Below are 16210 nucleotides of genomic sequence, written 5' to 3'. Positions count from 1 at the left end.
ACGAATATTGCTATATCTCATCGCATAGGTCCGTTTAGCCATCCGTATGAATTTACTATCATAACTCTCACTTTAATTTAGCATTGCTGAGGTCTGCTACCAAATCCCAGCTTACTCTTGTTGCTTATTCCATATGTAAAAATTTAAGTCCTTTAATGCTTCCTCATTACTGCTCATCTTTAGAATGACAACCTAATCTCATCTCATACTTTGTGACTTTTGTCCATCCATTTTTGATTCACCTCAATATTGATCTACAATAAACCACTGATAACTTGAAACTTCTTACGTAATACTTTGCCCCTAGGGCTTATGTTACCTCGAGGAATATTTGAAGTGATTCCCATAATTGTATTTCATAGTGTCTCAATGTGATTCACCTTATGGGGGTATCCTAATTTTGTGCCACCAGTGAAATCTTTTCTCCTTCTCTTCTTCTATTTTTTTTTTAAATCATTAATCAAACGAAGGCCCAAACGTCATCCTTTATCTGTCACAATTATATTCTCATTTTATTACTAGGTCAACATTTCGTTCTTTCTAAATGCTATTAACCTTAGATTCCTTTGAGTTAATTCAGGCTATACTGAACTTTCAATAACTTAGAAAAACCATTATCTCTCTTGTTTTCATGGACTTAATCCTAAGGACTTATCCATTCTTGTCACCTTTTTTACTTGCCTTTCCTCACCCTTACTCATGTTTCCTTAAAACTTTGTCGCTCTACCACACTTTAGCTTACGACCTATACATGTCTAGTTATAAACTTTTCTTCAACTTGCTGGCACCATAGATTCCCTTATGTTATTCTGGAGCGTCGAGCGAGACATCACATCGCCTCCAACTTTTCTCTACTCTCTTAACTAGATCTCTTAGTACTTAGAAACCATATGCTGGAAGACATGCCGCCGACAATGACGCTATCATTCCCAGTTATTGGATCCCCGTGCTTATAACCTTTTATCCGAAGTATGGACTGTTCACGATCTTCTGCTTTTGAGTATCTCGTACGTTGTTCACCTTTACCTTACTTACCTTAAAATCTCGCATCGTATCTTCTATCTCTTTCCTGACCTACCTTCCACCTAGGTGTAATTCACGTCTATAACTTGAAGCTCTATTATAATACTCGCACCTCTGGTACATACACAATCCGGTGGGATCTTCGTACTGACTTCTTATGAGGTTTGTACTTCTTCTAACTGGCTTCCTTGTAGAGCCATTATAGATTATGGTTGTTGTGTTATTTCTCTTGAACATCTGACATTAAGAGTGATTCTGTTATGTTCTCAAGCACAACTTCTATAATTTTTCTAGGTCCAATAATCAGACTCCTGATTTACTTAGGTGATGTAATTCTTTAGTTTCCTCTTCCTTCTGATCAGCTTTTACATAGGCTTAAGCTATCTTCCGATCTGTGGCTCATGGTATCAGTTATTACTTTAGCCTTTCATGGGCGTTATGGAATATCCATGATACAATCTTCTAACAATTCAATCCTTTGTCTATGCCCTAGGCTCAATTCTTTCTTTTAACTTATACCGGAGTCTTCTATGGCTGTATGATTATCCACAAATATGCTACCTGGATAATGCTCCAAAATCTTGAGTGTATCCATAACGTACTAACTCTGGATCATTGATCGAATAATTCTTTCGTTCCATCTTAGCTTTATTTCAAGGTAAGCTATTACTTTTCCTGATCTTTCTGCCCCTTTGTTGCGTCCATACTTAGCTTATCTTAGTGCCCACACTTGCCAGAGTTTTCATACAACTTATATGATCTCGAATATTACTTTTAATTCTTACTCCCCGTTCATTATCCACGGTAGGTGCCACTTTCCTTTGGAATGCTTTACAATGTTATTGCAAGATTGTTGTTACACGACCATTTCCTATTTAGGTCATTGTGCTTAAGTTGAAGCTTTCTTTCTTATCTATTTAGCTAGTCTTTCATTGTAGTACTTAGGGAGAACCCTTGAATCTTGTAAAGTTGTGAGCTTATTACAAACCTTTTTTGAGGTCCTTACTTGCCTATAATCATCCATAGTTGCTTACTTACATGTCCTTGTGCTTGTATGGTTGCTTCCAAACTGATATTTTGACTGCCTTCCCAGTGGCACTTTTTTTTATCCCCGCAACACTCATACGGTACCTTTAACTACCCCAAATCTTATTTGAATATATCTCAAGTATTATAATGATATCCTTCAAGGCTGAATTATCCATGTTGGGTTCTACTATGTTTATCTTACACGATTTGATAATTCGTCTGTAACCTCCTTTTAGCCATAACTGGGATCTTCTTGACCAATTACTAACTACTCGTTGGACCATTCTCATATCAATATTCCTCGTAATCTTTCTTGGGTTATTTCTTTTGTCTTGACTTACGTCTCGCACTAACTCCTTATTTATCAATAACAGCTCAGGCAGGAACCTTTACTTCCTCTCCTTGACGTCGTGCTTGCATAATATTATTGAATCGTAGCGTATCTGTAAGATTTGGATAAGTTCCATCTCATTCCTCTTTCATTTATCACATTCTTCCTTTACCATTCCATAGTAACTAGAACTATGTAATTCTGACTTATTGCCACATCACTCCATATTTCCCCTTTAGGGGTGTACTAAGATTTAGCACTATGACGATCTACCTGTAGATATTTTACCTCTTCAGCCTTGGCGTCTTCTCACATCATCGATGACCCTTACTCGCCTTGCGGTAATCCTTCTGTATCAAGAAAACGAAATTTCTTACTCGCGAGGGTGGAACTTAGTGTAACTAGCACCTATAGTCCCTTAAGATTAACTTTGCTCACTTTGCTTGCTTTAGGGAAGCGTCTTCCTGGACGAACATCCTCGAAATTCCACCTGAATCTTCTTTTGTTGTTTTTTCTATCATTGCCGGACGCAAATATGAAATTCTCATGATGCTGACTACTATCAAATCACTCAGTTCCTCATTCATGTTTAGTTTATCTTATTCACCAGTCCATACTGATTTCTATTACTCTAGGTTCTAACTTTTTCTTCTGTTAATCACATTAGAGTCGCGAACTTATTTTTCGAAATGAGGATATAACCTTATGGCCTATACTCTTTTGTTGTCTTAAGGCCCATCACCTTTCGTCTCTTTCTTTATTTGACTATAGGTTCCGTAACACTCTACCGTTTTCATCCATGTATCATACTTTATTCGTAATGCTTTCTTATCTATTTTCTCATTACTCTGCTAATATTTCTGTATATTCCTTTTCTTGTGAAAACTTCAATATGACATTCTTTCGCTTTTAGATTTCCTTTTCTCCATCCAGTGGCTCTTCAAGTTGTTTAACGTTCTCACTTTACTAGGGACGCGAGCCACACTAAGGTAATATTTATCCCTTCAAGGCTTATAGTGCATGTATTTGTAGTACTCATATCTGGCTACACTATTTTAGAGTGCACCATCTAGGTGTCTTATAAGGAGATTTTGTTAGCACATCTACAATATCCTTCGGCAATGTCAACTAACACAAGCAATCCATTTATCAATTTGGGTTACCCTAACCCCAACCGAATCTTGATATCCGTCCTTCTCTTAACTATACATGTTAGCCCTCACAGGGCATAACTGAAATAGGTGTGACCAATTGTACAAACCTCTGTTACTGTTGAATATAATTTAAAAAGCTTATGTTCCTCTACCTGAATTATAAACACTGTTAACCTTCATTAACTAGGCGCCTCGTACCTTTCTTGATCTTGCTTCTTTTACTTGTTGAAACTTGTATTTATCTTCTTAATCTCTCGTTGTCTTTTACCATAAAGGTGGATAGGCATTCCTTCCGTAAGGCTTCTTATCGGGAAGCTTACACCTTTTAGTACACCCATGATCTGCTAAAGACCTCACACTTACTTATCGTAGGCATCATACAAATCCAATTCCTCGGACTCAGCTCTTCCACAACTATCTCTCTTTCCAACCTTCTTTCCGAATGTAGATATCGTCTTATTATGAATAAAATAGAATTTCGGAATTTGAGTTCTTATAAGTGAGCTCTACCACACAATCTAGAGTAAGAAGAAAGAGTGACTATCCTAAATGCCCGGTAGTCTCCTACTTATAAGTTTAGTGCACGACACACCCATAAACAAGACTCTACTAGACAGGACTTGTAGACTCCCTGCAAGCACGTGATTTTTGCCCTATATGAGAATTACTCCCAAAAAATTCAAAAAATAAAGTAATTTTTCTTGGTGTGCAATTTTGTGATATTTTGTGATATTTTTGAATAATTATTTGTATTTATCTGTGCATGTTTATTTGCTAAATTAATAAAAAATACAAAAATATGTCGCATTTTGCATATAGGATTTAATTCTACAATTGTTAGTAATTAAATTTGTTTTACAAAAATTAAAAATTACAAAAATAGGCATCGTTTGCATTTTTAGCATTTAATGTCCAAATATACAATTTTATGCTTAATTAATACTTAATTGTGCGTTAATTGTTATTGGGAGTTAATTTGCGCTTTTATAACTTAATTTAGTTCTTAATAATAGTTTAAGTATTTTTATAATTTAGTTTTAGAAAAAATAAAAGAAGAAAAGAGAGCGAAAATATAAAGAAAGTCGGAATTGGGCCTCTTCTTCAATTTCAAGCCACAGGCCCAAAAAATGGCCCAATCTTCTCTACGACCCAGTCCATTTCGAACTGGGTCGACCCAGTACATAACCCAAAAGACCCAAACCCCTTTGTCTTACATTTTACAACACAAAACAAAAGAAAAAAGAAGAAAAAACCCTAAAAACTAAGGAAAGCCATCCGCCCCCCCTCCCCTTATCTTCTTCTTCTTCCTCAAGTTCCAAGTTACCCTCCTATGTCCGCCCGTCGACCACCGTCCAACAGTTGACGCAGCAACAAAGCTGCTCTCCGACCACCCATGGCTACATCGTCTTCATCTTCTTCTTCTTCTTCGTCCGAAATTCCTAGCCCTATCCGCCATTGACGAAGCTCGTTCAGCTCAAGCTTGAGCTCGACGCTCATGGCTGACCATGATGCTTCTGTGTCTCAACCAAACAACCAAACGAACACAACCCTCGATGAGTCAGCTGTTGTTCGAAGCTCCCATCGCCGATGCTTGTCATGGCCAAGCCCGTCGCTGCCTTCGTCGTCCAGCTCATTCCGCCATGGATGAGCTTGAGGCCAGCTGCTTCTGTCGAGTAGTTTGAGGCCAAAACAAGCCTCAGCCACTGCTGCTCTTCTTCGTCTTCTTCAGTGAGCGTCTCCATGGAAGTCGTCTCCGAGTTGATGCTTTGGACGCCGCTGCTAGGTCGTCGCCGCTGCTGCTTTGTCGCGGCAGTGGCTTCAGCTGCCCCCGCCGCCGCCTCACCTTCGTCCTCTTCACTTCGGCCTCGCATACACGGATGAGTTTTGGTCGATGTCGTTCGTCGTTGGTTAGTCATTCGTTGTTTCAATCCGGTTAGTAGTTTTTGAATTTTTATTTTGTCCGTATTTTGTTTTGATATTTTTCGAATCTAAAATCGGCGAATGTTTGTTTTATTCATGTCTATGGTTAGATATTTGATTTTTGGTTTTGTTCATGTTCATGTTGTTTGTTAAATTAATTTTCAGATTTCAAAATAGAAGTTTAATTAGTTGTTTTCATGTTTATTTCATGTTTGTATTATTGTTTAAGTAAGTATTTGTTAGTTTGATGTTTGTTAGATTCAAATTGAAATTTAATCAACTATTTCTTCAATTTGTTTCATGTGTTTATGTATTGTTAGAAATTGTTAATATTGTTAAGTTCAAGTTTAAGTTCATAATTGTTTCTTCGTCGATCTTGTTATTTGTTTAAAGAATTTAGTTGTATTAAAGGAATATATTGTTTTAATCGTTTAATCCGTCATGTTTGTTGTCTTAAAATAGATTCATTCATGTTCATACTTTGTTTGGATGATCTTGAATCCGAATTTTGTATAGTTTGATTTCTTGTTTACCATTTATGATTATTGCTTGAATTGTTCTCATAATCTTGTTTAAAGTTTAATATAAGAATTGTTTGTTGTAATGTTGTTAGAGTTGATTTTAAGTTCAATATGATTGAATTTAGAAATCTTCATACTTTGTTTGTTGTTGTTGTTGAATCCGAAAATAGGATTGTTTGTTGCTAAAATATTGTTCAATCAAATTTTAGTTGTTCTTTGTTGTTCAATTCGTGTTCATGTGATTTGTTGTTGAAATGTTGTTAAAATCGTGTTCATGTGATATTGTTGTTATGATGTTCATCCATGTTCATATTGTTGTTTGAACATTGTTAGAAATTGATCATATTGTCTATATTTTGGTTAAGTTTGATTAATTGATGTGTTATAGCTGATGGGTAGTTTGGTAAATTTGTAATACGTTCAGGGGTAGTTTGGTAATTTCAGTAAGGTCGGAAGGGGTAGTTTAGGAATTGTACATTTTGAAATTGTTTATTTGAAGCATGGGGGACAAAATGAAATGGGGTGGGTTGTGATATGATTATTTAATATAAAGGGGGGACAAGATTTAAATTAAAGGGGAATCTTGCATTATTTTAAATAAAGCATGGGGGACAAAATATAATGGGGTGGTGTGATATGTTTATTTAATGTAATGGGGATGAGTGGAAAGATAATGGGTTGGGTAGAGAAAAAGTATTGATTTAATTGATTAAAAGATTTATGGGATGGGATTATATATATGTGAAGTCTTGAACACAAGATATAACAAGAAATACAGAGAGAGAAATAGGGAGAGAGATACGAAAAAAATACACACACAGATAGAGAGAAAAATTCCGAAAAATATTTAAGCTTTCAAAATAAAAATAAAACTAAAAAAATCTACTGCTTTCTTTCTTTGTTTGAAATTAGTATTAATGGTTGTTGTTTCATTTAAAGCTTAAAGCTTTTGTTTTTGGGATTACTACTCCACCGGTCTGTTACTGGGTTGTTACTGTTGCTGGGCAGTTGTTGCTATTGTACTGTTATTATTGCTGCTGATTCTCATCATCATTTTCTTTTGCTTCCAATATCAGGTACATATCTGAAAATTCATGTCATGAAAAGCTTCAACATGGCAAGTAAATGAAGTTTGATTATAAGGATGTTTTCTACTCATTTAAATTTTATTAGTTTAAGTTTCAGTTTTGTTTTAGTTGGTTAATATAGTATTAAATCAATTGGTAGATTAGTTCTCTTTCTTAATAACAAATGGCTTAGTTATTTTAGGAACGCGATCAACTCATTTCTTTTAATATATGAAATAATGTCAATGATTTTTTACAAAATATAGAGTTAGTGTTTGCAAATATTCGCATAGGCAGAATATAAGAATTGGTTTATTTATCTCAAACCCAATCTTCGTAAGCAAAATTAACCAAACAATTATAACCTCGGACTAAAAACAAGTGGTGTAAAAGAAGGATGAGATTTATAGATTGTAACTTTTTAAGTCAAAAAATGTGTAAATAGCGTTTGCTCCAAATATAACAATGAAAATTCTTCAAAAAATATTACTTCATTTATTAAATCAATTGTTTTCCTAAGTTTTATACGCAATTCGCTTTTTGGGTAGATAAATATTGTATTTACCATAAAAATGGTAGTATTAATCACACGTTGTTTATTTTTATTTTATTTTTATTTTACTCTTTAAAACTCATGGTTTTTGAGGAATATAATTCACACGTAAAAAATATAATTTGCGGTCAACACTTAATGAATTGTGAATTCTTTTCAAGGAATTTAGAGGCATCTCAAATAGTGATTTCTCATGACTCTTACATTTAAAATAGATGGATGCAATAAACATTTGTAGAGAATTTATATTACTGTCAAGAATATTTGCATAATTAAGGATGCGTTCGCGTGACTTGATTATACTTCTAAAGGCGATTCGGATTATGCGTTCGCGCAACTTCGAGCAAATTTTTAATAAAAAGGGGTTCTTCGGAGATCATCAATATTAATTTCATATAACCCGAGATGTGCAGTTCACTATTTAATCATACAAGAGCGACAGACGTTCTTAATTTTATTTAAGCACAATTTCGAACTTAAGTCTATTTTTATAATAATAAAAAAAAATTCGAAAATAATAATAATTATATTATCAATATCATTGTGTACACGTGCGCGTGACACAACTCCGCATGTTTTAAAAAATATAATTTATAACACGAATATACGTACGCGTGATTCGATTCAAAGAAGGGTCTTTAAATCTAAATAGAAGCGGTAACAATAAAATCATGCAATAAAAATGTATTTAACAAATCAAAATAATCAAGCCGAATATAACAGTTGAGCGACCGTGCTAGAACCACGGAACTCGGGAATGCCTAACACCTTCTCCCGGGTTAACAGAATTCCTTATCCGGATTTCTGGTGCACAGACTGTTAAATAGACAGAGTCATATTCTTTTCCTCGATTCGGGATTAAAATAGGTGACTTGGGACACCCTAAATCTCCCAAGTGGCGACTCTGAAATAAAGAAATAAATCCCGTTTCGACTGTCCTTTAATTGGAAAAAACTCCCTTGCACCCTCGCGGGGGCGGGAAAAGGAGGTGCGACAGCTCTGGCGACTCTGCTGGGGAAAAAACCTAGAACCACTGGTTCAGGGTTCAAGAATTCGAGCTTAAAATAATTGTTATAGTTGGCTTTATTTATTATCTGATTTTTTTTACATGATATATGCCCAATGTGCTAAATGACACTTTTACCGCTTTAATATTATTTGAATTATGAATATATACAACTGCTACGAAACCCCCTTCTTTCTGAGTCTTCTAAATTTATGGTGCACACGTGCGCGTGGCCCACCTTTCTGTTAAAGTCATACCAAATAAGACGAAGTTGGGACAAGTAACTAGGCCGGGTAGACTTTCGTGCTCCCGGTACGTTGCCCCCGCTTCGGCTCAAACTGTCCGTTTGGGTAAGCCAGGGCTAGATCAATATGCCTCAGGTTTTTTCACTTAGAATAACTCAGCTTCATGCCGGATCCCTAGTAGGAGCGATTGTTTGCATCACGTGCATTTGACTTTGGAGACTCAACACAGGGGTTGGGTCTGTCTAGGACAGGTGTACCAAAAAAAAATGACCATCCTGATGCATCTTACTTGCTGCTACTTGCGCATTTATTTGATCCGGATTTGTGTGTTGACTGACTTTTGAATATCATGAATAATATTTTAAAATTGAAAAAAAAATATAGCGGTTAGGGAATTGACTGTTTATTTTTGAAAAAAAAAACCAATGCCCAAATAACTGTCAAAACTCTGCCGAAATTTTGAGAAAATGAAAAAAAAATGTTTTATTAGTTTGTTTTATTAAAAGCAAAGGAAAAATAGAAAATGAAAATAAAAAAAGAGTCTTATTTTTAAAATGGTTTTTTTTTTATTTTATTTGCTTATGAAAATGCAAAAAATAAAAAAAAATTAAATAAAAAAAAGGTCTTTCATTATTTGTCGCAAATATATATATATATATATATATATAAATCCGAAAAGTTTTTTTATTTCCAAAAGATATATATATCTTTATTTGTTGCAAAGAGTATTTGTCTTGCCAAGAAAATTCAAAATAAAATTCCAAAAAATATGTCTTGCAAAAAATAATATAAATATCTTTATTTTCCATTGTTGATAAAACAAAAATAATAAAAATGTTTTCTTTTAAGAAAAAAAATCCGAAAATATTTTGATTCCTCTTTCAAAATTGAAAAGAAAATTCAAAATTCAAAAAATATTTTTTAGAAGCATTTCTTTTATCAAAAGTAAAATTCCAAAAATATTTTTTTTTCTTTAGAATAAAAAAAAAGACAAATGGAAATTCGAAAAAAAAACTTCCTTTTACTTTTGAAATTCTCAAAGTTTAAATCAAAAGAAAAGGAATTTTTACGAGTTTTTCTTTCAAAAAGAAATCAATCAAAAAAAAATATATATACTTCCTTTGAGCAGTTCTTTCACAGTTCCAATAAAAAAAATATTAGTTCATTTACTTATTCACGAGGCCCGAACTACGCGGGTTTGATTCTCACCGGATGTGAGATACGTAGGCAACCCTCATCGGGTCCAACCCCCATTTTTGCTAAAATAACCAAAAACAAATAAATAATAATAAAAATAATATGTCATAAAGAAGTCAGGTGATGTTGTTTTGTCATAAAACAAAAGAGCAAAAAAAAAAAAATATGTCAAATTTTAAGAGTCATAAAGAAGTCGGGTGACGTTGTTTTATCAAGACATAGCCGAATGTTCCCGAATGGGACGCCAGAAGGCTGACTTTGCATAAACAACCACCTTTTGGGTCATGTTTAGGATTTTGGTCTAGTTGACCCACACAGCCTTAACAATCTTCGTCCCCGAGGCGCTGAAGGGCCGTGTTTGCAACACCAGGTTTTTATTGTAATTTGAAAAAAAAATAAAAAAAAATAGTCGGCGGTCAAGTGAATACCGTTTGAATTTTGTCATAATAAGCCGAGCCAGCTTCGGCCGCGTCTTAAACCGTTCTTGCCGAAATAGCCTCAGAGTATCTTTCAGTTGTCGAAAGGCTATTTTCGTAAAAGAACGGACAAGTGTGTAAAGTGTCATAAAATAATCCTCTCCGGCCTCAAAATTTGGACGGGGCCACATTTGCAAAAATAACCGTTTGGTTGCATTTGTCAAACGGAGAAAGGAAGCTGGCCGTTTGTTTTGGAGTTTGTAAAACTTTTGATTATAATATGTGGGTCGTTTGATTTTCAAGTTTGTAGGTCATTTTTAAACCTTTGAAACCCAATATGAAAATTGAAAAAAAAATGATTAGTATTGCTTATCTTTTATTGGTCCGAACTACGCAAGGTCTGATTCATGCGGGGTCATGATACGTAGGCAATCTCCATAAGATTCGACCACCACTGAAAAAGAAAAAAAAGGAAGAAAGAAAAATAAAGGAAAGCGCAAGTGCATCGCATCTCTGATAAAACGGTTTAACTGCTTAGGTGCATTGCATCTCTAATATATGATTATCTGTCAAATGCCGTGACACTAATGTGATGGCTTCCCTTTGCTGTGTTCATATATAGAAAAGTGGTTGGTTGTGGTAACTCCTCCCTGCAAAGCAAATGACACAGAACCTCAGAACAGGGTGGGTCGGTACTGATGACCGACAACAATTGGTCGAACAGAACAACGGGTTGGTAGAAGAAGTGAAAATGCTGAGACAACATGTGGCAGACATGTATCAGGCATGGATAACTGGGAAAGCACCACCCCCACCACCGCCAAGCTTTTCAAACTCTGGCATTACCCATCCCCCATACTCTCCATCCCAACCCACTTATGACAGCTACCCGAGTAGCTCCATCACTCGTCCACGCTACTCCCCTCCCCAATGCTACTTCTCTCCACGAGATTCCCAAAGACGGGCTTCACTTTCCAAATACCCAGCTCCACAGAAGGCCTATCCACCCTCACAAGCCTACCGGAAGCCCCCTGGATCAGGTTTCCGGCCCAATCAAGCATTTAGGAACGAAAGGTTGCTGAAACGAGGAAAGGCTCTCACCCCTATCGGAGTATCTTATGCAAGTCTGTTTGAAAGGCTAAAGCATGCTGGCTTGATTGAGCCGCTCCCCGCATATACTCCAGATCCACATGCAAGAAACTTTGATCCGGCAGCGCAATGCGCGTACCACTCCAATGTCATAGGGCACAACATTGAGAGTTGTCGTAATTTGAAAAGGGAAGTAGAGAAAATGATCCAAGAAGGGCGGATTGTGATCGATAACAGTAACATGGAGCACTCGAACCCTATCGAGAACTTGTTGACGGAGGTTGATGATATGGAAGCTGATAATGGTCTTGGCAATACTAATGCAAAGCTTAGTGGCTAAGATGCCAATTTTGATAAAATGGGAGGACGCTCCGTTCCTTGGTTAGCAAGAGAGAAGCTGTTGGTGGTTTATTTTGTTGTCATTTCTGTTATCCGGATTATTCTTAGGGTTGTAATCCGAATATTGTCTTGTGTCAAACCTTCTTATCTTTCCATTTTTGTCGTATCAGTTTGTTTAAGTCTCGTTGATGTTGTGTTAAGATTTTATTCTGGTTGTTTTGTTTGTTTTTCTAACCATTTCGCCGGAAGTCTAATACAAAAGCCGGTCTTTTATTATTTCCAGTCATCTTTTTATTTAGTCCTTTTGTCATTTTCTGTTCAGCGCCGATTCTCGTGACATGACATGCGCACATATTGGGCCTAATCTTAAAAGTTAATCATAAAACCCTCGGAAGGTGATTAAAGCATTTAAAGGAAATAAGAACGGTTTGAGATTATTTGAAGCCCGAGTCATGTGGAACTGGGGCAAGTTAAACATAAAGAAAACCGTTAAATGCAAGATTCGCCAAATTGGCATGAGGGTCGTGCATGAGAGTGAGAGTGTCGCCCAGCAGTGCTTTAGAAATGACAAATGAAAAAGCAAGTGTTTAACATAATTGTCAAGTCCAGCACCATCGGAAGAGACTATAAATCTATGTTCAATTGTGTTGTTTGCACTTGGCATGTTTTGAAGACTGGAATGACGAAGGCATTTTATTCTGCTACCTAAACACTTTATCCTTCGTTACCCCTTTTGAGCCTTATTTATTTTCTTTCATACCCCTCGTTCGGAATCAATAGCAATGACTAGGAAATACGAGCCTGGAAGGTAAAGAAAAAATCAAAAAAAAACGAAAAAGAAAAAGAAAAATGAAAAAAAAAACAAAAGAAAGTCAAATGAAAAAGAGGAATTGGGAACTACGTTTGACCTGATTCCTCAAAGAGGATACGTAGGCGCTTCACGGCTCGGTCATAGGGTGCATAGGGTGCATAGTGTGCATGGTGTGCATAGTGTAAAAAAAAAAATTAAAAAAATATAATAATAAATAATCCCCAAGCAAGAAACTGGGGCAAGGGTTGCGCTTGTTGTAAACAAATATGATTTCGAAGGTTGTAATTTTGAACCCCAAATTTATTTTGTTTTTTTGAGCCTTTAATACCCTTTATTTCTAGCCTATCCAAAACCCACATTACGGTCCAAAGAAAGACCTTCTGATCAGTCTGCAAAAGATGCCAAGTCAGACAAATGAGAATCTTACCGACGAACATAACATTCTGTTCCACAGCAGAAAGAACTCTAATCTCCAGCAGAGAGAATCATACCGGCAACACTTCCAAATCCCCAGCTGGAAAGTGATATAAATGAGAGAGTCTTATCGGTGAAAATCTTCACGGACACCATAAGGCGATGAAAGCTGAGAGAAAAACCCAAAATGAGAGAGGCTTGATAGTGAAAACCCTTCGGGCACTACAAGTCGAATAAGATTAAGAATCAGATAGGGGATAGACCTTGAAAGACGATTGATGACGAAGGATAGGCCACATATGCATGTCATGACCATTAGAGTCAGTGTTTTCATTTGATAGGTTTTTATTTATAGTTTCTTTTGTTAAAGAGTCATTTTTTCCTTTGTCTTTTATTCTGTTCCCTTTTATCTTTTCCTTTCATAGAAATTTCCCCAGTAGAGTCTGTTTGGTCAAGACCAGTGGGAAATGACTTCAAAGTAGACCATCAGCTTTCCAAGATAAGATCTGACTAGTACATCCAAGTGATATAGTCAGGAAGGAACAAGCGCGAGGCCAGTGTCAAGAAAGATATCCCCAGCAAAAGGATTGACGAGTGTCAAGAGGGATATCCTTGCCGAAATTAAAGGTTATTAAACCTCAAGACCAGAGCCTGTGGACAAACAAGGAGAGCAATAAGCATGACTTGGAAAATTCATGCGAGACTAAAAGGTCGGGAAAATGCAAGTCTCCGAGCCATGCCACGAAAGAAGAGGGATATCCCCAGCAGAAAAGGATTATCCCCAGCAAATAATATCATCCCTTGTGGAATGCAGAGCAAGGAAGGAGAAAGGGAAAACCATCCCAGTGGGAGTATCACAACCAACCACCGCGTTTTAAACTAACAAATTTTGTTTAAATTGAAACAGGTAAAGGAAGTGGCATTGATGACAGAAATGCAGGCCATAAGGGAGACTGTCAAACTGGGGCAGAAAATTTTCCTTTCATTTGGAAAATTTTCTGGAAGTCAGATACCCATTCAGGGTAAAATGAATATAGCACCAGTCTCAAGGGAAGTGGTCTTTGAACCAGTTTTACCCCCAGCATAACAAGTTTTAATAAAAGAAGTTGTTCCCCAGCAGACAGAACAAAGGGATGACATTTGTGCTCAGAAAAGCAAAAACCATTATCATCCTCAGCAGCTTCCAGAAGAATGAAGCATCGATTTGAAGGGATAAAATTCCCCAGCAGCATTATCCTCAACAACGTTATCCCAAGAAGATAACACTTTTATCCCTAGCAGTGTTGAGCGAAAATAAATTCTGAAAAAAAAATTGAATTTGAAGTTGGGGAAGAAAGGAGACTCCCACAGTGGTATTATCCACCTGGAGAATGAGGATGAAGAATTAAAGAAGAAGTCAGGCGTCCACCTGGAGAATGAGGATGAAGAATTAAAGAAGAAGTCAGGCGTCCACCTGGAGAATGAGGATGAAGAATTTAAGAAGAAGTCAGGCGTCCACCTGGAGAATGAGGATGTAAAAATTGAAGAAGAAGTCAGGCGTCCACCTGGAGAATGAGGATGAAGAATTTAAGAAGAAGTCAGGCGTCCACCTGGAGAATGAGGATGAAAAAATTTAAGAAGAAGTCAGGCATCCACCTGGAGAATGAGGATGAAGAAAAAATTGAAGAAGTCAGGCGTCCACTTGGAAAATGAGGATGAAAAAAAGAATTTAAGAAGAAGTTAGGCATCCACCTGGAGAACGAGGATGAAAAAATTGAAGAAGAAGTCAGGCGTCCACCTGGAGAATGAGGATGAAGAATTTAAGAAGAAGTCAGGCGTCCACCTGGAGAACGAGGATGAAGAATTTAAGAAGAAGTCAGGAGCCCCCCTGAAGAACAGAATGACGATATATTGGTTGAAGTCAGGAGCCCGCCTGAAGAGAGGAATGGCGATTATTTTCAAAGTTGTTGTTGAAGTCAGGAGCCCGCCTGAAGAGAGGAAAGGCGTTTTAAAAAGTTGTTGAAATCTTGCCAACCTAAAGAAAGGAATGGCGATGTATGGTTTGAAGTCAGGAGCCCGCCTGAAGAGAGGAATGACGATTATTTTCAAAGTTGTTGTCAGGAGCCCGCCTGAAGAGAGGAAAGGCGTTTTTAAAAGTTGTTGAAATCTTGCCAACCTAAAGAAAGGAATGGCGATGTATGGTTTGAAGTCAGGAGCCCGCCTGAAGAGAGGAATGGCGATTATTTTCAAAGTTGTTGTCAGGAGCCCGCCTGAAGAGAGGAAAGGCGTTTTTAAAAGTTGTTGAAATCTTGCCAACCTAAAGAAAGGAATGGCGATGTATGGTTTGAAGTCAGGAGCCAGCCTGAAGAGAGGAATGGCGATTATTTTCAAAGTTGTTGTCAGGAGCCCGCCTGAAGAGAGGAAAGGCATTTTTAAAAGTTGTTGAAATCTTGCCAACCTAAAGAAAGGAATGGCGATGTATGGTTTGAAGTCAGGAGCCCGCCTGAAGAGAGGAATGGCGATTATTTTCAAAGTTGTTGTCAGGAGCCCGCCTGAAGAGAGGAAAGGCATTTTTAAAAGTTGTTGAAATCTTGCCAACCTAAAGAAAGGAATGGCGATGTATTGTTTGAAGTCAGGAGCCCGCCTGAAGAGAGGAATGGCGATTATTTTCAAAGTTGTTGTCAGGAGCCCGCCTGAAGAGAGGAAAGGCATTTTTAAAAGTTGTTGAAATCTTGCCAACCTAAAGAAAGGAATGGCGATGTATGGTTTGAAGTCAGGAGCCCTCCTGAAGAGAGGAATGGCGATTATTTTCAAAGTTGTTGTCAGGAGCCCGCCTGAAGAGAGGAAAGGCATTTTTAAAAAGTTGTTGAAATCTTGCCAACCTAAAGAAAGGAATGGCGATGTATTGTTTGAAGTCAGGAGCCCGCCTGAAGAGAGGAATGACGATTATTTTCAAAGTTGTTGTCAGGAGCCCGCCTGAAGAGAGGAAAGGCATTTTTAAAAGTTGTTGAAATCTTGCCAACCTAAAGAAAGGAATGGCGATGTATTGGTTGAAGTCAGGAGCCCGCCTGAAGAGAGGAATGACGATTATTTTCAAAGTTGTTGTTGAAGTCAGG

This window comes from Nicotiana sylvestris, chromosome 8 (genome assembly GCF_000393655.2).
Source record: "Nicotiana sylvestris chromosome 8, ASM39365v2, whole genome shotgun sequence".
Lineage (NCBI taxonomy): Eukaryota > Viridiplantae > Streptophyta > Magnoliopsida > Solanales > Solanaceae > Nicotiana > Nicotiana sylvestris.
This window is presented reverse-complemented; position numbering follows the sequence as displayed.